Genomic DNA, 25,080 nt, shown 5'->3' on the forward strand with positions numbered 1-25,080 from the left:
AGAGGATGACTCCTGCGATGCAAGGTTGACGTCCTTTCAATGCCTCAGACCATGTACTGTATCTCTCAACTTGGCTCTCCGGGTGGACCGAGTCATCCTGCTCCCACTTTTACACTGTGTGTAAAGGCTTTTGAATGTTCCGAATGATGACTTCACACAATTACAATGAAGTCCCAGGCTTGTTGCTTGACAAGGCGATTCATCATGATTCTTTGTTGCATAATGTAGTCACTCTAATCATCATGGTCACTCTAATCATCATGGTCACTCTAATCATCATAGTCATTCTAATCATCATAGTCATTCTAATCATCAGTAATTCTAATCATCATAGTCATTGTCATCATCGTTGTCATTGTTGTCACTCTAATTATCATAGTCATTCTAATCATCGTAGTCATTCTAATCATCGTAGTCACTCTAATCATCATTGTCACTCTAATCATCATAGTCACTCTAATCATCATAGTCACTCTAATCATCATAGTCACTCTAATCATCATAGTCACTCTAATCATCATAGTCACTCTAATCATCATAGTCACTCTAATCATCTACTCATCATAGTCACTCTAATCATCATAGTCACTCTAATCATCAGTCATTCTAATCATCATAGTCATTCTACTCATCATAGTCATTCTACTCATCATAGTCACTCTAATCATCATAGTCACTCTAATCATCTACTCATCATAGTCACTCTAATCATCATAGTCACTCTAATCATCATAGTCACTCTAATCATCAGTCATTCTAATCATCATAGTCATTCTACTCATCATAGTCATTCTACTCATCATAGTCACTCTAATCATCAGTCATTCTCATCATCATAGTCATTCTAATCATCAGTCATTCTAATCATCAGTCACTCTAATCATAGTCACTCTAATCATCATAGTCATTCTAATCATCATAGTCATTCTAATCATCAGTCATTCTAATCATCAGTCATTCTAATCATCATAGTCATTCTAATCATCATATTCATTCTAATCATGTCATTCTAATCATCATAGTCATTCTAATCATCAGTCATTCTAATCATCCAATTAAATCTCTCTAATTGTCATGATAAAGTATCTCAAACTTTTGTTGTCCAATTAGTACACAAATTTGGAAAACATCTATTCATTCGTCTCCAGTAAGTCAAACATTGTAAATATATGTTTGATAAAATAGTAATTACTTTTGTTCTGAGGCCTGGCACTTTCCTGTCCCTTTCGTGTTGTTAGTCAACCACAGACAATGAAGACACACAGCACAGTTTTGCTAGCGTTTGATGACTTTGGGGCAGAAATGAAGTGGCTTAGCGGCTCGTTAGCGACCCAGTGAGCTGAGACTCATGGTTTGTGTGTGTGTGTGTGTGTGTGTGTGTGTGTGTGTGTGTGTGTGTGTGTGTGTGTGTGTGTGTGTGTGTGTGTGTGTGTGTGTGTGATGACGACGGAGCTGTCACACACAGTAATACATCATCCTTTGATTGATGGCTCTGTAGCAGTTATTTGTCTTCCATCGTCACAGAGTGTGACACTTCTTCGTGCTTGACTCTCGTGCTGCTGAATGGGCCAGATAAGTGGGCCGCCGCTTCCTTCAAGCTTCTGATTGGAGAGAAGTTTATTTCCATCTCCACAGTAACTTGAAAAGTGTTATTGTCTCTGTTTAATCTTCTGCTCTGGGTTGACACTTACTCGTGTGGACATAGACCACGTGTTACACCCCCCCCACCAACCTTTATCCTCTTGACCTTGACTTTTATAGAGGCATGTTCTAGTATCTCCCATATACCCTGAAACTAGCTTCACATTAGTTCATGCAATGAGATGTGAAAGGTGATGCTCTTTCGTTCTGATATTGTACTGACGACCATAAGGCTGGTGGCACAGTGCCACGGTGGTCAGCACTGTGACAGCCAAGGGGTTGTGCGTGTGACAGTGTGGGCAAGACTTTGTGCGTTAGCTGTCAGCCGCCTCTCACTTCTCCAGTCGCCTTCACATACACGCCCCCCCCCCCTGCCCCCGCCCAAGTGCAATCAGGATAGCGGTGTCCCCCACCCCCATCATAATGGAGTTTTTTTGGGGGGGGGGGGGAGACACAACTTTGATGGAACCTTCTCTCTCGTTGATGTGGGACTTGAAAGACAACTTCTCGTCATGCTCAGTGAACCAGGACAATGCAGTGGGGCTGTAACCAGGGAGAAGAGCCAGTAACTGGCACATCTTCCTGCCCTATTTTCTTTCACAACACATTTCTCATTTCAACCTTGGTATTCCTAAAATTGCGGGAAATTATGTTTTCGTGACGCACTGACATGTATTATTCAATCACAGGCCTGCATCTGTGGGTGTAATTTGCTTTACCCCCCCCCCCCCCCCCCCACCCTTTATGAAATCTTGAAATATTTATGAGCGAGCGACTTGGAGGGTTTTCAATGTTTGCCATGGTGGGTGAGCTTACACACAAGCCTAACAAATGAGCGGTTTAAGAATGTCCCTTGTGAACCCGGTTGTGCTTTTATGTTATATGGAGATGCATTTTCCATTCAGTCCATTACGAGTGCCATTGCTGGATATGCATGTAGTTCATATCAGTTCTACTCACGCTGCGATTAATACAATCCAGCAAATGTATCTTTGCCTGAATATAAGAATGCCTTTTGAGCATATCCTTTTCAAGGTCAAATAGACATCCATATACCAGGAGAGAAGAAGAACAAAATCTAGATGTCTGTGTATTCCAGAGGCCCTCCAAGGCACTTGTTCTAATTCCAAGCAAATCTTTCCATGGTTGTACACGGGATTGGGGTGTATTATCCTATGTTATGTATGTATAGCTCTATGGCAAACATTTTTTAATTGGAAATGTTGGCTGCTGGCTTCGCGTCTCCGCAGGTTTTGCTAATTGATAATAATTGATTTAATGATCTATTTATTTCTACTCTGGGCTCTCCCCACTCGTTTGAATCTTAATTCTGATTGAGTCGTCCTCCATGTGTCGCACCGACATGGCCTCAAACCACGCCTTTCTCCAGAGAGACTGTTGCCGGGCGGAAATGACAAGACATTAGCGCTCCGGTGCATTTTTATAATGCTCTATGGAAGGATGGATGAGGGGTAGCGTTGCCAAGTACCTCTGAGCGCAGGCTAGAGTATTTTAAAAGAACTTCCGACTCCTTTGAGTCACTATGCGTCGATACTTCAAAAGTGTAAACTCTTAAACCTTTACTATGTATCTATGTTTGTACTCTGTTGTTGCGTGCCTTTATTTTTTCTGAAATCGACACTTTTTAGTAAAACAGGAAATCAACCACCGACTTTTTCCCCATCGCTGTTGCTCTAAGATGGCAAGTCAATGCGCATGTGCCAATTTGAATCTCAACAAGGAAACAGTCCGTGGTTGTGTTTGTTTAACATTTTATTAAAAAGTATGGATTTCAGCAAACAAAATGAATCACTCGAGGACAAACATAGTTACACGGGCCAGAGTTTCCATTTTAATTCACCGGATATTTTAAGAAATTTTCCGGAACCATATGCATTGGTTGCTTAACCTGATTAAGGCATCCACCACGGTTGTCAGAATGACAGAAATCACATTTAGTTTATGGTAATTCATCTTCACAGAACATGCAATTCGGATGCAACGAATTCCGAAGATGTTAGAGTACGTAGGTGGCGCGTCCATAAGGCTAGCAGAAGCGAAGCTTTCCCCAAATTAACTTAAATTGCCAAAATAATATAGCTTAATTAACTTTCTCCTGTCTATACAGAAATAAATAAAATCATAAAAAATAGGCTACTACACCAGAAAGCATGATTTGGCCACAGAGGATCATTAGCTCTTAAAAAAAAAAAAAGATTCATTGTTTTAAATCAAATAGCCTACCGTTGGAAGGGCTGACAATTTGGGCAGAGCGAACGGCAAATACCAAATAGATGATTGTTGAGTTGTGACTGTCAGTGAAAAGCAGAGAGACCCAGCCAGGCATATCGCAATATTTAAAAATACAATCGCGGATAAACAGTTTGGAAAACGAATGGCTGTTGTTGCGAAGAGAAGACGGGGAAAAGTAGCCTATCTTATTGGTACCAGCCGGAGAACAATGCATATTCACAGTTTTTATCATTGGGTCAGTGGCACTTTTGTTTGTTTTTGGACAATCATTTCCTCCTCCAGGTTAGATGGACGTCATATTGTATTTATCTCCCCTTAGGTCTGTTATATGGATTAGACAACTTCATTTTAATTGATTTATTGAGCCTAAAATGACCTGCTAACAGAAATCCTGGTAGGTTTAAGATTATTATTATTATTTTTTAAATATCAACGCATAACAAGTCGAAGGAGTCGTTGGTTAATTTAAAAAAGACATCTGCTCTCAACTCCGTGGAGAAGGTACTTGGCAAGGGGTAGACTCTTTTGTTATTCTTTTGCTCCCTCGCTCTTTGGCTATGGTATGCTCCATGGTCTGAGGGGGTTGCTATGCTTGGGTCTCATTCTCTCGCTCTCTCTCTCTGTCTTGAAAGGAGACCTGGTTTCCTCTTGACACAATACTGTTTTGATCAGTCACACGTGATAAAAAATCTGCTTAAGCAATTGCTAATCATTCTAGGTCAGAGCTGTGAGGAGCCGCCCTTTAATCTCCATACAAGATTTGTTTGCTAGTGAAGTGTACATGCACACACAGGCTTACTCTATGTACAGTATGTGACGTACACACTATCAATTGAAATAGATTTTTTTGCAAATTGCGAAAAATTTACTTGGCCCGAAAGTTTTTTTTGAACGAACAGAGTACCAAGTGGGTGTCAAACGTATGTTTTCCCTTCTGAAATATTCCATCTTGACAAATTTGTCTCGTCGGATATTTTATTTATTCTGATATTTGCAAAGCCTCAGTTTTAAAATTGCAACAGGGAGGCGGTCAATTCTGCTTTATTATTGCAAAAGGGTTGGGGTCAATTCAAAGCATATTCCCTGCTTTCAAAGTTCATTTTAGGATTTAACTTTGATTAAATAGTCTATACAGTGCCTTTGTTTGTATGAGAGAGTGAATGTGTTATAAGAATCACTCGACAGGTTTTGAGAGTTAATGAATTGGGAGCAGAAACACAGACATATAAACCCTGTTCATCGCTTGATCACTGACAGTTGAATACATTCACTGAAATGGAATCTCCAACATTCACGTGAAGAGCCCCTCCAATCAAATCTAATTTGAATTCACCTTCCGAATGGCTTGGAGTGTAGCTGGACTATTACCGAATTTCTGCCTGGTTATTGTACTGTACAATGTTCCCTTTGTATTCTGACGTCAACGTTGCGTATCAACTAGTGAAGAATACACACTGCCCGGTGATAGGCTTTGATAGAGAGCACGGGACAGGGGATTCTTTCTCCTCCGACTGAATGAATGGAGTTTGTCCTCTCTGCTGCCTTCATTCTTTCATGAGCGAGGGAGGAGGTAGACGGCCTGGGGAAGATTAAGAGGGAGGCTCATCAAATGGAGAAGAGAGAGGGGAGAAAATGTTGACGCCCCTCAGGATTGGTCAGCCACCGCATTACACTCGCTTTGAGGGAAGAATTTCCCTGTGTCTACACGTGCACGCATACACATATGCAGATACATCTATCTTAAGGTATTCCAGTACAACTTTTCTTCTCTCTTATCTCCTCTCTTGGTCACTCATGCGTGCCCTTTTTCTGCTTCGTGCCTTTTCTATGCCCCCAGAACCTGCAGCCCTTGTCCCAGCTCTCCAGGACCAGTGTTATAATAAAAAAACATTATTTTAGGCGACTTGGCAAAGACCTCACATACTTATTTAGTAAATAGTAAAGTAAATAGTATTTATTATATGATGAGTTAACAGCGAGAGGTCTTTAAGAGGTCTGTGTCTAGTCACAAAGCACAGCTACCATGACTGTCCCCTCCACAGTCACCTGAAAGTCTTTTAGAGCGGTCACATTTACCTCAGACACAAGCGACCATAAGGGCATTTTGAGGATTGTTAAAATGCTGCGAAACAGGGGTAGTAGATCAATATTTAATTCCACGTTTTTATAGCGATCAATGCGGCCGTATTGACGTCTGAAAAAAGATAGCGTTCCTGGCCTAAGGAGCAGACGGGGCTTTTTAAACAGTTCTCGACTATTTGATGGACAACTTGATTGATGGGTTTGGCTGAGTTAAACAAGTGGAACTGGGTTGGGGGGCTTGAACAGAAGCGAAATGAAGTGAAGTCTATTTTAAAGCAAGTTCTGCCTCAGCCGAGTGCATGGAGCAATAACAAAGGGTGTCCTAGAAAGACGCCGAGTCACGCTAACTAAAACGGACACAATCGCACTCGCATGCAATATGCTCATAGCCTCCTAATGACCACACACAGACACCCAATGTCTGCTTTCTTTGGATCCAAACCAAAACATTTCTGCAAGTATGCACGTTTTAGAGTTGTATGGACCCTATACACATTTATGGACCGTTGAGTCCAACTCAAAATGCACACGTACACACAGAGGGACACTGAGAATAGAAGGTCAGTGAGTGTGAGTGGATGTCATGATGCTTGGTTCCCACTGACCCTGCTGGGGAAGGGTCTCTCCCTGAGTGGACACACACTCTCTGAGACGGAGCCTCTGCCTCTGATGCTCCCTGCTCTGCTGTCAATTTCTCTCCCACCACACGCATGCAGGCATACACACGTGAAAACAAACACACACAGCGCATTATCCTGACGAGACGGAAGGAACAGCCTGGGGTGGGTGTTTTAGTGTGTGGGGAGTTGGGATGTTACATCTGTGAGGGTCATCTCGCTCTCTCTCTCTCTCTCTCTCTCTCTCTCTCGCTCTCGCTCTCGCTCTCGCTCTCGCTCTCTCTCATTTGCTTGTGTTGTCAAGGACTCTCTCCCCCCGGCCACATCCACAAGAGCTGTGCTGCAGCAGCCTCCGTCCCCGGTAGGAAATAGGTTCTGATTGGTGGGACAAGTTGAATAAATTACACAAGCACTGTTATACTCCGCAGTGGCCAACTGTGTTCCGACTGATCTCTCTCTCCCTCGCCTCCTTTCCCATTTCCCCACGTCTCCATCACATATCTTTCTCTCCTCTTTTTTTCTGAGCCACCGTCTCATTGACTTGTTCTACTCTACTGTTATCTCGTCTTCTCTTTTGTTCTCCACTCTCCACTGTTATTTTGTTGCAGGGCGGCAGGTAGCCTGGCGGTTAGGCGCCGGCGAGGTAAAATCTGTCGTTCTGCCCTTGCAACGGAATAAACCCTAATTGTTCCTGTGAGTGGGATATGCAAAAAAAAAAAGAATTTCCATTTCACACCTGTACAAGTTACTCACTTCGTACAGTGAAACAGGACTAGATAAGCACACCCTAATTATAAAACTGATTGACTTCAATTTTTGTCTGAACAGCAAGGCAAGCTTATAATAAAAAATATATAATTCAAAGGAAATGCTTTAGCTAGATTCTTTACATCCATTGGGTTCCGTGAGATGACAGACTGATTTGCTCAGGAGTCCCTAAAACATTAAACGATACGAATTACAATTCATAATGTCAAAAGCCCATAATTGCAAGCTAAATGTTTAGCTAGCTGAATAATGTTAGCTACGCTTCTCTCAAATTTAAATTGGAATACCACTCTGACAAAGCCTTGTTGGGGCTCACGGGATTGCGAAAAATGGAGGGGAGGGTGGGAGGGGTATTGGGATTGAGTCTGAGTTGCACCTGCCCGGGCTTGTTAGGCCTTGTGATTCACTGCCAAAAATATGACACAACTCTCCAGGATGAGGCCTTTATTGTTATTGTTGATTTATGGCATTCTCACGCCAAGGATTTCCCTTTGTGCGTGCATGCGTGAGAGAGAGAGAGAGCGAGATCAAACAACATGATGGCGGGAGAATGAAAATGACAGTTCTCAGACGTGTGGATTTTCAAAATTGAGTTTGAGCGTCGAGACAGAACCTCTGAATGTCATCAGCTCACACAGCCTGTTGCGTCATCAGCATCTTGGCTATTGTCATCATTATCACAAATCAGTGAATGATAATGATTAAAGGATTACACAACAGTATCATTTTATCCTTTCATCGATATCATCACTTAGATTCTTATGTACTAAATATCATCAGTATCAGCGTCTTTGATTGGACTGTAATGCTAATCTTAATTTATACATAATCATTTTTATGTAAACTGTGGCGATTATGTTTGATCATAGTCTTATGCGTGACTGTTATAATTTAATCTATAACTGCGATTTGACTTATTCTCCATCTTAAAGTTATTCCTCATCATCCCATTGTTGATATGTTTGTATATCCTCCCTATGTATGTGTATGAGTATTGCTGCCTCTGCCAAGAAGCCTGGGTTTTCATGGCACAGGTGGTAGTGGACTTGTCCCGTAACCTGCTGTATTCAGATCATGTGACCAATAACATTTGATTTGACATGACACACACACACACACACACACACACAAACAAGCGCGCAATAAGCTTTTAATGCAGCGCTCCTCTTCACTCCCCTTTAACCCATAATCTATAGTGTGTACTTACCCTGAGGGCTAATCAGCCTGATGAGCGGTGTGTGTGTGTGTGTGTGTGTGTGTGTGTGTGTGTGTGTGTGTGTGTGTGTGTGTGTGTGTGTGTGTGTGTGTGTGTGTGTGTGTGTGTGTGTGTGTGTGTGTGTGTGTGTGTGTGTGTCAGGTGTATGTTGAGCATCATGACTGTCGGATGGTTGACTGTTTTTGTTGTGATGTGGATCTTTTCCTCTCTGGCTGTCTCTAATGCTTGTCCTTTTACAGTAATGTCAAGTGTTGCTTTGTCTTTTACATCACACCGTGCCAATAGGTGTAAGCTATCTGGTAGTAGGTGTAGGACCTCTGACAGTCTCTATGGGGGTACCACAGGGTTCAATTCTCGGGCCGACTCTTTTCACTGTATATATCAACGATGTCGCTCTTGCTGCGTGTGATTCCCTGATCCACTTCTACACAGACAATACCATTCTGTATACATCTGGCCCTTCTTTGGACATCTGGCCCTTCTGTTAACAAACATCCAAATGAGCTTCAATGCCATACAACAATCCTTCCGTGGCCTCTAACTGCTCTTAAATGCTAGTAAAACTAAATGCATGCTTTTCAACCGTTCGCTGCCCGCACCCGCCCGCCCGACTAGCATCACTACTCTGGACGGTTACGACTTAGAATACGTGGACAAATACAAATACCTAGGTGTCTGGCTAGACTGTAAACTCTCCTTCCAGACTCATATTAAACATCCCCAATCCAAAATTAAATCTAGAATCGGCTTCCTATTTCGCAACAAAGCCTCCTTCACTCACGCCTCCAAACATACCCTCGGAAAACTGACTATCCTACCAATCCTCGACTTCGGCGATGTCATCTACAACACTCTATTCTGCAAAACTGGATGCAGTCTATCACAGTGCCATCCGTTTTGTCACCAAAGCCCCATACATCACCCACCACTGCGACCTGTATGCTCTCGTCGGCTGGCCCTCGCTACATATTCGTCGCCAGACCCACTGGCTCCAGGTCATCTATAAGTCTTTGCTAGGTAAAGCTCCACCTTATCTCAGCTCACTGGTCACGATAACAACATCCACCCGTAGCATGCGCTCCAGCAGGTATATCTCACTGGTCATTCCCAAAGCCAACACCTCCTTTGACCGCCTTTCCTTCCAGTTCTCTGCTGCCAATGACTGGAACGAATTGCAAAAATCGCTGAGGCTGGAGACTTATATTTTCCTCACTAACTTTAAACATCAGCTATATGAGCAGCTAACCGATCCCTGCAGCTGTACGTAGCCCATCTGTAAATAGCCCATCTAATCTACCTCTTTTGCACATCAGTATTTCTACTTGCACATCATCATCTGCACATCTATCACTCCAGTGTTAATTTGCTGAAGTGTCATTACTTCGCTACTATGGCCTATTTATTGCCTTACCTCCTCACGCCATTTGCACACACTGTATACAGACTTTCTTTTTTCTATTGTGTTATTGATTGTACGCTTGTTTATTCCATGTGTAACTCTATGTTGTTGTTTGTGTCGCACTGCTTTGCTTTATCTTGGCCAGGTCGCAGTTGTAAATGAGAACTTGTTCTCAAATAGCCTACCTGGTTAAATAAAGGTGAAATAAAATAAAAAATAAAAAATATACAGTGCCCTCAGAAAGCATTCACACCTCTTTCCTTTTCCCACATTTTGTTGTTAATTGTTTTTGTCAACGATCGACACAAAATGCTCTGTCACAAAGTGGAAGAAAAATTCAAACATTTGTAAAACACTTATGGGGAAAAAAACACTAATATATCTTGATTAGATATATAGTCAACCCTCTGAGTCAATATAGCTAGAATCACCTTTGACAGAGATTACATCTGGGAGTCTTTCTGGGTAAGTCTCTAAGAGCTTTGCACACCTGGTTTGTACAATATTTGCACATTATTCTACTTAAAATTCTTCAAGCTCTGTCCAGTTGGTTGTTGGTCATTGCTAGACAGACATTTTCATGTCTTGGCATAGATTTTCAAGCCGATTTAAGTGCAAACTGTAACTAGGCCACTCAGGAACATTCAATGTCGTCTTGGTAAGCAACTCCAGTGTATATTTGACGTTGTGTTTTAGGTTATTGTCCTGCTGAAAGGTGAATATGTCTACCAGTGTCTGTTGGAAAGCAGACTGAACAAGGTTTTCACCACCACCATGCTTGAAAATATGAAGAGTGATACTCGGTGACGTGTTGTGTTGGATTTGCCCCAAACATAACGCTTTGTATTCAGGACATTTTGGCCGTTTTACTTTAGTGCCTTATTACTAACAGGATGCTTTGGAATATTTTTTTTATCTGTACAGGCTTCCTTCATTCTTTTCACTCTGTCAATTCGGTTAGTACTGTGAAGTAACTACAATGTTGTTGATCCACCCTCAGTTTTTTCCTGTCACAGCCATTCAATTCTGGAACTGTTTTAAAGTCACCATTGGCCTCATGGTGATATCCATACTCCTTACTCACCGGCAACTGAGTTAGGCAGGACTATTCGAAGAGGGACGCAAGCAATTTTTTTGCTGAATGTGACAATAAAACAGCCAATAGAACTCACCGGTAGTTTGAAAGAAGAGCGAACACATAGTGGCAGTAGGCTATAGCAGTTCCAGTATTTATTCAGACCCATAACTATTCAATCTTCGTGAAGAGAAGTGAAAGCCTTCTGTATCTAAAACTCGTTCTATATTATTCAAGAATGTCATTCGGATGAATTATGAAAGGAAGGAAGCAACAATAGAGAGAGAAAGAGGAGGATGGCTGTTATTACATTAGGGGTAATATTATGAAAGGTATATATGCGTCAGCCTACTATTTATACGAATAGGCCTTATCATATTACGCAATTAAAATCAAATTCTCTAGTCTATACTTGTGACTTTATTGGCTGCATGTGCTGCACCAGAATGTGAGTGTGAGTAATTCCAGTCCATATAATACAGTATAATACAGTAGAGTAATACAGTTCACACTCAAAAAGATTAGCCTACTGGAGCTGGTTTCATTTATTTACCCAAGGGAGCATATAGCTAGCTACATCTACGGGCTTTTGTTTTTCTGTCGTGCGTAATGTGCTGTAGACTATATCGTATATGCATTGGATAACGGCACAATCATTTGGGCTTTATTGGGCTTGGGCTCATTAAATGTCGTTAATGTAAATGTATTTGATGTGGCTCGTCAGGCTCCGGTAGCATCAGCTTTTTTGTTTTATTTCTGATCAAAGCTCTAATCAAATCCAGAGGTATTAATGTGCTTTATGATGCTTTTGAATGTCTCTTCCGGGTTTGCCGGCAAATACCAGGTTACCCAGGAGAAAAGGGATTTATTCTCGGGATGGAACATTTGCAAAATACCGGGAAAAGATTCAGCCCTAATCTTCACCCCACTAGTAACTTCAGACAGTCATACATCATAATATAGTTGCCTATATTCTGTTCCACACACAGAAAACACATGGTAGAATCTCCTCTTTGCATTGCCACCAGTCATTTGCTAGCTTAAAAATGGTCGTCTGTTTTGGCCTCCGAGGTTATTACGCGGAGGCTCTCTTTCTCAATATGAGTTAAGGTTTTATTAAATTCTGGTTATGCACAATGAATGTTACAGATTGACAATATGCATTCCTCTCGTGTTGTTCCGGCCTATGTTGGGCTTGGTGTTGCAGTGAAACCCCTCCCCTACCCACTCTTTAAGGGGCGGCTGGGAGGTGACAGACAAGGTTATTTATGATAGAGATAGAAATAGGAGGGAGAGGAGAGAAATTACTAGTCTGTACACACACACACACACACACACACACACACACACACACACACACACACACACACACACACACACACACACACACACACACACACAGCTAATTACCTCTCCATCTGCTTGTCCCTCCTGGATGTTTTTAATAATTCCCACCAATCAAAAATAAGCAAATGAGATGTCCTTTGTTTGCACCCCTCCTGTGTCCTGACGAGGCATAGTGTTCTGGTTTAATATGCTCCATACTTTTTGAGATAATAAATCCCACTTAGTTTGAATAAAATATAAAAATACAACTTTGTCTCCTATGGTAAATGCCCAAGTGTCCTCTTAGTTGTCCGTATGTGCTCAGATAATGGCAATGTAGTCCTGTGTTTGGAGTTTCTGTTCTCCTTCTGCTCCGTTATTGGCTCTTGGTGATCTAGCAGGTGTGAGGCCTCCATCATCACCACTTAGGACCATGAGGCTGCAACTCGGTTCTGTTCCAAAATGGAGACTACACAAGAGAGGATTTAGCACTAGCGACGCTCTATTAAACATCACGCGTCACATGAAGCTTCAACCACCGAAGCATGAAATGATTATCGTAGATCATCAATCACCATCATCTAGCCAATCAGTTTGAGCCCCGGAAATGAGCCAGTTATATTCATATTTCTTCAAAGTGATCTCGGGGTAGCTCTCTTGGCTCAGGGAATTCAGGTCTCTTGCTAGTTAGCAGGTTATTGATTTGAAGCAGCCTTCTATTAGGAGTATGTCTCATCCACCCGCATTGTACTGAGAGACTGAGGCTGAAGCGCAGGCTGAAAAATGTCCTTGACAGTGCAAATCCTACGATGGCAGAGATACACATGATTAAAGAAAGCCTCCCACAAGAATTGCATCCCACATTAATAGGTTCCCACTAGAATACAAAATGTATACAGGTTGAAATTCCAATATAACAGGCCTAATTGAAAAATGTTCATTGTGTTAGAAATTACATTCCTGCATTTTCCTGCGTCCTACATGCATTCAAATGTGTATTAATCTCCTGAATATATTATGGAATTTAACCTTGTCTCGTCGATTAACTTTTCTTTTTATTTCATTTTTTTCTTATTGGGACATAACCAGTGTTGTGTTCATTCAATGTTCTAGTTATGCCTATGTAACAGTATAACTTTACGGCGTCGCCCCGACCCGGGCGTGAACCCGGGTCGGGGCGACCCTCTGCACACATCAACAACGGCCGCCCACGAAGCATCGTTACCCATCGCTCCACAAAGGCCGCGGTCCTTGCAGAGCAAGGGGAACTACTTCAAGGTCTCAAAGCGAGTGACGTAACCGATTGAAACGCTATTAGCGTGGACCACCGCTAACTAGCTAGCCATTTCACATCCGTTACACTTATGCTCTTGCTCTTTGCCATTTTCCTCCTTGGTCGTTCCACCCGTTTCCCAGCCCTCTTTGAATGAGCGGGAGGCCCGGCCTGTGTATGCCCTGGCTAGTCATTAATAATGAATTGTGTTGGGTCTGTTTGAGAGATAATGATGGTAGTGATCGGAGACGGGCGTCCTTTAGAACCCTGCGGGTGGGATTATCACACACTGTCAGTCATTTCTACTGCTAAGCCAATAGGAGCTCTCTGACGGGGGAGCAGAGCACTTTCATTGGGTGAGATTGACAGTGTGCAGCCTTTATATGCCCCATTCAGGATATTTGTAGTTGTAGTATAAACATTCATTAATTACTAGTTACTAGTGTTGTCCCTCCAGGACTTTTGCTGCTTTTCAGGGCTTCTTGGCTTTAGCATGTGCAAGAGGTTACTGTAGCACTGCTGACACTGTGGCTCTACTCTCATTAGACCTGTGATGTCTTAACTGTGTCTGTTTGACAAGGCTACAGAGAGTCTGCTTATTACAGTACCTCCTGGCCCATGGCCCAAGGAGATGAAGCCACATGGAGATAAACAACCTTTTGGTTTTGGCTAATGTATATGGGATTATTTTGAGGCCGGTGGATGATCAAATTGAGTGGTCATTTCCGGTGTACTTTGCGCTAACTGTACCATTGCAAGAAAGTGAGAGAGAGTTTTAAGAGGCTTTGTCTGAGCAACAGGAATCCGGCCTAAAGTTTTGGCAGACTCGGGGAAGGGGGTTAATTACATGTGCGTGTCGAAACTATTCTGATCAGTCTCCCGCTCCACTAACAACTGCACTTGAACACCCCTTGTCACTGCATTCTTCTCAAACGAAGCAGTTGGGAAATGTGCAAATGTCATGCTTTACAATCGAAGCAGCTTGTCTGAACATTACGCTCTAAACTGGCTGCTTCCAGTCTTTGGTTATCACCGTTTGGCTTCCCACAATGGACTTGGAGGCTTTAATTATCATCATTTCTATTAAAGGACCCATGAGCACCAATGTGTTCATTTTTCAACCATTTTCCACTTTACAAATTAGGCAGAAGTGAAGGATTTGATTTCTGGTCAAACAGATGGAAGTGTATCTTAGAAAACATCTAGCAGAAAAAGTCTTACGGTATTAACTAATATCCTAATACACCTACATATCTTGAAGTTTTTTTCAAATTTCTCTCTCATGAGGAGGGGGGATAATGAAAGTTCACAGAACTAACAGTAAAGTTATTAGTTAGTGTTAGTTAGTGTTCTTACTGCTATACATTTTGGTTTATGAATTATTAAGCGATTAAAACTCGTAATTATGTGACCAAATCGGTAATTGAATTGGCAATTGAATTGGCTACAATGAGAAATCATAGTAGTCACGAACCACAGTTGGGTCACATGCTACTGTCTCTCTACTGTTAGTCCCTTCCACTGGCAAACTGTTATGTTTAGCTCATTGCTGTTTTCTCTCTGTCATCTGGTGGTCAAAGAAAGTGTGAAAGCAGTCTGGACAACCCCTCCTTCTGTCTCTCTGCTTCTCTTCTCTCTCTCCAGTTAATGTCACCTCTTACTGACACCTACCAATGAGTCCCCTCTCTTTCCATTTACTGTAACCAGCATCTGCAGACATTGAATTTTGGTCTGGTTCAGCCTTGATTTGGCCCAAACATAGATGTACATAATTGGCGGACCAAGTCTGAACCAATCTTTGACGTGTATCTTTCACAAGTTTGGACAGCACAATACAGTACAGTACAGTGAATCACAGTAGAGTATAGATCAGTACAGTAGAGCACACTAGAGTACAGTATAATATACTGAACTATACTTTACTGTACTGAACTCTACTCCACTGTGATGTGCTGTGCTGTACTGTGATGTCAACTTGTAAAATTGTCTAATCGTCTATGATTGGTTCAGATTTGGTCAGGTCCAGACCAACCGAATGTGGTCTTGTTTGGGGGCGGAGCCCGTGTGTATAATAGTACCCATATATGCAACGTGTGATATTGTATATTTCTACCTTTGTGTACCTATTCAGGATACATCACCATGAAGAGAATGACATTTATATACATAATTATGTATTTCTGTGTAGTACAGCTCAGGGACCCGTGATCTTATTCCGTTACCGTAATTCTGTGTAAATTCACTTACTGTAGTTCAATAACAAAAAAACAAAATCCCCCAACAACCTCGTACCCCGGTACACTGACTCGGTACCGGTACTCCTTGTATAAAACCTGTATATAGCCTCGTTATTGTTATTTTATTGTGTTACTATTTTCTTTTTATCTATTTGTTAATTTTCTTACTTTTTAACTGCATTATTGGGAAAGGGCTCGTAAGTAAGCATTTCACGGTAAAGTCTTCACTTGTATTCAGCGCATGTGACAAATAAAATTTGTGTCACGTCCTGAACATAGTGCTTATGTGTTTTGCTTGTTTTAGTGTTGGTCAGGATGTGAGCTGGGTGGGCATTCTATGTTGTGTGTCTAGTTTGTCTGTTTCTGTGTTCAGCCTAATATGGTTCTCAATCAGAGGCAGCTGTCAATCGTTGTCCCTGATTGAGAATCATATATAGGTGGCTTGTTTTGTGTTGGGATTTTGTGGGTGGTTGTTTCCTGTGTCAGTGTTTGTGCCACACGGGACTGTTACGGTTAGTTCGTTTGTTATTTTGTTTAGTGTCTTGTCTTCGTGTATATTAAATCATGGAAACTTACCACGCTGCACATTGGTCCTCCGATCCTTCTCGCCTCTCTTCGTCCGAGGAGGAGGAAGAGCTAGACTGCCGTTACAATTTGATTTGAAAATGTGTTTTATTTTAATCAAGGTGTCCTGTCATAGCTGCAGTGTTGGGGAAGCTACTCTGCAAATATAGTTTACCGAGCTACCAATTACTTCACACTGGAAGAAGTAAAGCTACGCTAAAGCTACCCGTGAAGTTTACTTAACTACAGATGCAGTGCATTCGGAAAGTATTCAGACCCCTTGAGTTTGTCCACATTTTGTTACGTTACAGCCTTGTTATAAAATGTATTAAATAGTTATTTTCCCTCATCAATCTACACACAATACCCCATAGTGACAAAGCAAAAACAGATTTGTAGAATTTTTTGCAAATGTATAAAAAAAACGGAAATATCACATTTATACAAGTATGCAGACCCTTTACTCAGTACTTTGTTGAAGCACCGTTGACAGCGATGACAGCTTTGAAGGTAGGCCTTGAAATACATCCACAGGCACACCTCCAATTGACTGAGATGATGTCAATTAGCCAATCAGAAGTTTCTAAAGCCATGACATCATTTTCTGGAATTTTCCAAGCTGTTTAAAGGCACAGTCAACTTAGTGTATGTAAACTTCTGACCCACTGGAATTGTGATACAGTGATCTGTCTGTAAACAATTGTTGGAAAAAACACTTGTGTCATGCACAAAGTAGATGTCCTTACTGACTTGCCAAAACTATAGTTTGTTAACAAGACATCTGTGAAGTGGTTGAAAAATGAGTTTTAATGACTCCAACCTAAGTGTATGTAAACTTCTGACTTCAACTGTGGACAGGTGTGTGCCTTTCCAAATCATGTCCAATCAATTGAATTTACCACAGGTGGACTCCAATCAGGTTGTAGAAACATCAAGGATGACCAATGGAAACAGTATACACCGGAGTTCAATTTCGAATCTCATAGCAAAGGGTCTGAATACTGATGTAAATAAGGTATTTCTGTGTTTTATATTTAATACATTTGCAAAAGATTCCAAGTACCTGTTTTTGCTTTGTCATTATGGGGTATTGTGTGTAGATTGATGAGGGGAAATGAGGCTGTAATGTAACAAAATGTGGAAAAAGGGAAGGGGTCTGAATACTTTCCGAATGCACTGTACTTTGAAAAAGTAGTTTACTACATCTAAAGTACTTTGGAAAATTATCATATGTAAATCTGAAATGCCAGACTACAACATTTAACAGCATATGTGATTTGGTCTATTAAATACCTAAAGAATGGTTCGTGTGAGAATTAGGCAGGTCTGATGCCAAAAAATAAAGGACACGATTGCCTTTCAGTCAGTTGAGATGTTGGCAGCAGTCTCTCCCTCTGACTGCATCAAGGTGGAATTTTGCTCCCGTGTCACAAGATAGCTAGCCTGGTTACCGGTCTGGATCTGTATTTAACATCACTACATTGTTGCCATGTTAAGAAAATATTAACTTTTCAAATCAGAAACTAATTGTCACCCAGGCTACAGAACAGTCTAATCGTCTCTAGTCTGTGGGAGATTTTTTACTATCACTAAGTGTTGTTGCCATCGTTGACCTTGGGTGTCAGAATGCACCTCACTCTATAGAGTTTCCCCATTCATTAATCTCCCTCCCTGTAACATCTCCATTGGATGCTTTTATCCATCCGACAAGCTCCCTCTTGACTAGACAGGAACACCCCGTCATAAGTATCACCCACAGACAACCCCTATTCAACAAGCTCCTCTCTCCCCTTTCCCCTCCCTTTCCCCTCTCGAACCCGCTCTTTTGTCAGCCGCCTTTGACAAAACAGACCTGAAACTCGAGCCGTTGTAATGGATGCTTCCGCCTGGCTGCCAAGCCCTTGTTTCTCTTTTGTCTGGCCCTTTTTTTTGTGCACCGGGCTCTACAGCGGCCATCAACGTTTTCCCGAGAAGGGGCAGAGAGACGTGAAAAATGAAGTGATTACAAAGCTGCTCTCTGCCGCATTGAGTCAGAAAATAAGAGCATTGTGTCAGTTATTTCTCAATTTCCTCCCGCCTTTGTCCCAGTGGATGGATTATGACTTGCCCAGGCTTTTCTGTAATGGCTATTATGCATCAAGTCGAACTGGGCCATTCATCAAAAATGATTGGTTTCATGAATTCGTATTCCGATAAATGTGGCCAATTACAGTAGCTTGGATACATGTTGAGAAGATGAAGGCTGTAATTGAGAGTTGGGGGCTGTGTGTGTGTGTGTGGTGTGTGTGTGTGTTTGAGTGGGGATGGTTGTATAGGCCTACCCAGTGTTTCCCCACCGCTGCTAAATTGCTGCAACCACCCCCCAAAAAATGTATACAAAAATAATATATGTTTCTTCCGGGACAAACTTTTAAATGGATAGTTGTTGGCTCAATGACTGGAGGTCTATGGGAACAGCTAGAATGTCATGTCAATGCTAGTAGCAATGCACCCCCCCGCTGCGACCACTGCTGCTCCCTAGGGGTACACTGGGCCATACCTATAAATGTTTGTGACAATGCCGACATGAATATGCAGATGAGCATTATCATACCCCATAGGGAGTAGAGTTCACAAGTGTAGTGCGTGTGCAGTGTGTTTGTGTGAGTGCTTGAGAGTGGATATTTCTGTCACAATCAGCGGTGGGATACGATGCCTCATTTAACCTCACAGTCCCTCTCTTGCATATGTTCCAGCTTGTGTGTGTGGATACGACAACGTGTGATGTGGATGCGTCTGGGGAGTCGCTTCATTTAACTGTAGCGTCACTAGTTCCCTGGTCTCGGTGAATGACAGGATACGCTGCTCTATTTCTAGAATGTGTTTTTAAGCCAGGATGATGTCATCCTATGTATTTGCCATCCTCTGTAGCGTTCCCTCCACTTTTATTATGAATGGTTACGAAGCAAAGACATCCGGGGCAGGGCTTCACAGCGCCATAAATCAAATTAAACAACGTCCTAAAACCTCATAACGGATTACCATAACCACGCAGTGAGTTATAATATGTCTTGAATGACACTGCCACTAATGACACGATACCTGTCCATACCATGCCGTGTCGGGTCGTTGCGATTTTCCCACGATGCCAATGTCACAACCTTATTACGCAAAAAAATGGCTCATGACAGACCACAAGATATCGACCAAACTTTCAAGCTTGCCATGATCTTTCGAGCACGGTGACCTGATGAAGATCCACGTGGCATCAAATCAAGTTGCCAATGTCTGGAGCATCTTCTGCTGTGCCGGCATCACTCCCCTCGCGCCGAGGACGCGGGTTTGTCCACCACAAGCAGACGGGGCGGTGCGATAAGGCAGGAAGAGCACCTTGGCGAGGGCCTGGAATGCTGAGGCCCTTCTCCATCTCCTGCGCACACACTTGGGCTGTGATAAGACGCGGTGGATGGAGAGTGGCTGCTTCAGACACGTCGTGCAGCTGTCATGTGGACTGCACCACTCATCCCACCCTAGCCTCATTTTGGTCGGCTGAGCAGCTCACTTAAGTGCGGCACAATGCTTTTTCCCCCTCTTTCTTCTCCCAGCTAAATGGGAATCATTTTGCTCGTAGATTCATTTTTTTTGATTGAGCTCAGTCCCCGTCGTTGCGACATAACCGAGTGCTAGCAAGCAGCAGTATTTGCGTTCATTTGCATTTTATGAACACTGTACTGAAGTAATGTTCCTGTCGTTCCCTTTGTGTCACCGTTACATCCACTTCCATGACATATTGCGTACGTTGAGCCGAATCGTCTACTCGAATACGGTGCCCAGTGAAAGTCTACACACCTCTTTCACAGTTGTCACATTTTACATTGTATTTTTTTTGTCTCCATCCAGATCTATACGACTTGCTCCACATTTTCAAAGTGAAGGAAAAAGTATCCCCCACCCCTTACCAACTCTGCACAACTCTTAGGGCAACATGTATCCATTGTTTTTGTCTAAATTGCTCTAGCTCAGTAAATTTGGTTGGAAATCATTGTTGAGGAGCAATATTCAAACCTTGTCTCAGATTTGTAAGCAGATTTAAAGTCAGGACTGAGACTGGACCCCTCTGGAACACTCAACACCTCTTGGAAAGCCTTTCTGGTGTGTCTTTGGTATTACAATTGTCTCACTGAAGAATAAAACTCTATCTCAGGGTTAGGTATCCAGAAGATTGATGCAGATGTTCCTGTAACGTTTTACCTGGGCTTTGCTCCTTTCATATTTATTTTGATCCTGACAAACTCCCCAGTCCCTGCTGGTGACACGCCATGACGTGACACTGCCCAGTCCCTGCTGGTGACACGCCATGACGTGATACTGCCCAGTCCCTGCTGGTGACACGCCATGACGTGATACTGCCCAGTCCCTGCTGGTGACACGCCATGACGTGATACTGCCCAGTCCCTGCTGGTGACACGCCATGACGTGATACTGCCCAGTCCCTGCTGGTGACACGCCATGACGTGATACTGCCCAGTCCCTGCTGGTGACACGCCATGACGTGATACTGCCCAGTGCCACCACAGTACTTGAAAATACAGAGGGTTTCACTCCTGTAACATGGGGCATCAAACAACAGGCTGACGTTCCGGTTGGCATGCTGAAGCTCGTCTCCTATGCCCATCTCGCCACCTGCCCTGGCACTGCCTTACGGCACTGGTTGCTTTCAGATCAAGTCCCTACTTGATTGTGATTTGTTCAGATGCCAAGTATCCAATGTACTCATAGCTAAGGTAGCCCCATTCAAAAGGAGCCATCTTGTCCCTGCTTGGTTTCCAGCCACTCCCGTTTCAGGTACATTCCAGTCTCCTTGGGCGTTACGAATATGGACCACCACACATGGTTGGCAGACAATCATTTTGTGGTGTCTTGAACTTTTGGTTGTTGGTGGTCTTGCCTTTCACACTGCTGGAGTGGGGGTCAGAGCATCTGGGCAAGTGGATACTTCTGCACTTGGCATGGGTGTTTGTGAAATTCAGACACTTCCTGTAAGGCTCAGTATTGTTTTATCTAGCTTTACTGACATCTCTGTTTTATAGGAAGAACAGTGTTATTATAATACTCATACTGATTTTCTCTCTTTCAGGCATGAGCTCTGACGCCTGTTCGTAGGACCTTGAAACTTCATCAACGATCTGCATCACTCCGCTGACTGCCCAGAGCCACGGTAAGTTGAACAGATTGTAGTTCACTTCACAAACCTTATGTAGCTCCAAGTGCATGGAGCTAAACTCTCTAGAGTTCCCACCACGAAACTCTAGCACACAGCTATTCTTGAATACTCCACAAACAATTCAGACTGGTTAGACTGTTTATTGGTGAAGGTCGCTGTGACTGCTCCAAGGCTGCCCTGTGAAGGCTGTTTGACTAAAGACATTGCGGGATTTTGATTTCTCTGAATGCTCAAATTGTCGACCCTGACCCAGCTCGTGCCTGAGAGACATGACTTTAAGCTTGCAGATCACTTGGAGAATCTGCAGATTCTATCAATCTTCAAATAATGTGTGACTGTAACTGCTAGGTTTTGCTCAGTATAAGACTAGGGCTGCAGTGGCTCTTTCCGGGCCTTTGAGTGACATGGCTTGGCATTGGCAACAAGAGGACCCACAATCGTCTCTTTCACTCTGCAACAGGACCCAGCCCCTTCAACAATGAAACCCATTAATATGTAAAAAGGCAGACAATATGAATATCATATCCCTATGTTAGGTTACACAAAGGCTTTCCTAAGGCTTCCTTAGTGAAGGTAACACTATATCCAACACAGGGGTTGCGTTACCAATGCCTGATACTTAAATAATGAAGGGTGTCCATTAGGGCTGTCCCTGCCCCCCCCAAAAATATTGGCTGAAATTTTAAAACATGTATTTTTCCATATATAGACGCACACCCTATGTGTTTGAATAAAATCAACTATATGGACTGAGCTTGTCTGATGCTTTAAGCGCACTGTTTGATCAAATAATTAAGACACACAAATGACTCAAGAGGGAGCCCGATGGCCATGCTGTGTTAAAAAACAATGACAGCGAGTTCCTGTGTGACTGGCGCACATTGTCTCTCTGTCCTCCCTGCTGCACCGAACAGGCACCGCAGCACAGCACGTCTTTATCGCGCTGTCCGTGCTGGAGCTGCAGCATAATTACAGCCATTTAGTTTCTTACTTGTATCTCTGACTGAAAAGTTCTGTTACCGAAATACCTCATTTGTTTAGGAAAAACATTCCCTATTCCCTCAACCCTAGCTCTCTTCGTGAAACATGTATGCAAGCCTATTATAATCACACCAATAAATTGGTTTTGACAAACTCCGTAATACGTGACAGCAAAATGGATGCGGAAAAGAAACTCAAAACGGGCGAATGTTTACTGGTTGCTTAGGAGGGAAAGGGGAAGTCAGATCTGTGGAAGACATTTGACTTAGTTGTGGAAACTACTGGTGATCAACAAAAAGGAGGGTACAGGCGCAAGCGCTGCATGAATATTCTGTGCCAAACAGACTCTGTTAGATTACTTTTTTCATTTTTAATATGACAATTTGGAACAGTATAAACAACACTAAATAAATTAGAAATGTACCAGAGAATCTGTTCTAACTCAAAAATATATAGAAAGCTTTAATTATAGCAAAGACTAACATGACAGTTGCATTCATTCGTGAATTGCAGTTTATTTATTGCATAGGCTAATTATCCAAAGCTCCCTTTGTTATTTCATTTGAAAACTAAAATGCTTGGTTGCATTTCAAAGCATGAATGACTCGTGTGATGAATGATTCATTGATCGATCCAGTGGCCTATATATTGAAATATATATTGAAATATAGGCCCAAGTAAGTTACGGTAGGTATCAAGACTAAACAGGACGCACACTATAGGCCTTCAGCTCGATGGTGGCTATACAAGGCTACTACTATAAGAAGCCATATAGCGATAATGACATGACTTATTATAATGATGATCATAATAACAACTGTAATAATAACAATAAGAAGGAGATCAAGAAAAAGGGGGGTATAAGAGCGAGAGCTGCGTGCATTATTATGTGTGACAAACAGGTGCTGTCTTTTAGATGACAATAACAATGTTGTGCCCGTTTGGAACAGTGTGAACAACACTAAATAAATCACAAGTAATACCTGTTCTAACACTTTGTTTTACAGCCTTTATTACAGCATGGCGAAGATGAAAAAACGGAATTTGTGAAATTGCTTTAGCCGACATTTTTGAGGTTGCGCGAGGCTTGGTGCTCAATGAGTCAGTAGGCTATTAAACTGGCAACAGAAACAGGATCTGTTTTATTTCTGTAGATATATATATATATTAGTGATTTACAAAGCCAGGCACATTTAACAGTTAGGCTATTGATTATAGACCTAATTAAGTTGGGGTTTCCTCTCTCTGTTACGGCTCTCGTTGGTGGTATGAAGAGTGGACCAAGGCGCAGCGTGGTAAGTGTTCGCGATTCTTTTATTTCAAAAAACACTCAAACAAAAAGAAAATGTGAAAACGAAAGCGCACAGTTCTGTCAGGCAGAAACACGAAACAGAAAACAAGATCCCACAACCTAATGGTGGGAAAAAGGGCTGCCTAAGTATGATCCCCAATCAGAGACAACGATAGACAGCTGCCGCTGATTGGGAACCCCACTCGGCCAAAAACAAAGAAACAGAAAACATAGAATGCCCACCCAAATCACACCCTGACCTAACCAAATAGAGAAATAAAAAGTCTCTCTAAGGTCAGGGCGTGACACTCTCCTCACTTTTCTTAGACAATTAAGGCTGTTTCCTCGTCTCTACGCGCCGCTGCTGCCTCTGCGACCGCTGTCCATCCCGGGAAAAAGCGCATTTGTTATAAAATAATATCATATTTATTAGTGTTGCACCATTATTTTTACATAATATAACCATTTTAGTAGCACCTGTCTTAGTGCCAGTAATGGCCTCCGCAATGGATTAGTCCACTGAGACCGGCCCGACTCAGACAGGTGTCTTGTGCCGCATAAAAAATATATATTTGCGACTGCTCGACTAAAGAAATCTCAGTCTACCAACAGCCTATTGACCAAACAATCGACCAGACGACTAAATGGGGTCAGCCCTAAATGGGGTCAGCCCTAAATGGGGTCACTCCTAATGTCCATATGACTGGCGGAACTATGAGCGCCGTATCATAAAACGCCAGTGTGCGTTATACCAAATGATGGTAACCTGCGTCATCCAGTGCTCTCGGCTTAGAAAAACAGAATCATCTTTTTTGATATTTTCTCTCAGGTCTTAGAGGATAAAAATTCCGGCTCTACCCAGTTTCTATTTTTGGAATGCTCAACTAGCAGGGGGCCCGGATTCCTATTTTTCTCCCCCTGGTGGAAATCCAAACCCTGTTAGGTTGATTAGGGCTGTAAGTTTAGCTATTATCAAGATGAGAATTATTGTCTTTTCCCTCCCGTTTTTTCCCCCGTGGAGTAGGTTCTCTGCTTAGTATTTCCTTGTCTAACCTTCCAAGGCACAGATGTCTACTACAGACCGAGGTGTAATTGATGCCTGCTGACATTTGGCACCCTCCTCTCTCTACTTTAGAAAACACCCTCTTTTTCTC

The 25,080-nt window shown here is 42.4% G+C and overlaps 1 protein-coding gene across 5 annotated transcripts in view; it reads left to right on the forward strand.

The window, feature by feature from the left end:
• adarb1b (adenosine deaminase RNA specific B1b) overlaps nucleotides 1–25,080 on the forward strand; it is a 187,022-nt gene that overhangs the window by 48,182 nt on the left and 113,760 nt on the right. For all 5 annotated transcript variants that reach the window (XM_055870828.1, XM_055870832.1, XM_055870831.1 and 2 more), the window contains exon 2: nucleotides 21,568–21,648. The gene's annotated coding sequence lies outside the window, so the exon portion shown is untranslated. The remainder of the gene's footprint in view (nucleotides 1–21,567; nucleotides 21,649–25,080) is intronic.

This window comes from Salvelinus fontinalis, chromosome 19 (assembly GCF_029448725.1).
Source record: "Salvelinus fontinalis isolate EN_2023a chromosome 19, ASM2944872v1, whole genome shotgun sequence".
Classification (NCBI taxonomy): domain Eukaryota; kingdom Metazoa; phylum Chordata; class Actinopteri; order Salmoniformes; family Salmonidae; genus Salvelinus; species Salvelinus fontinalis.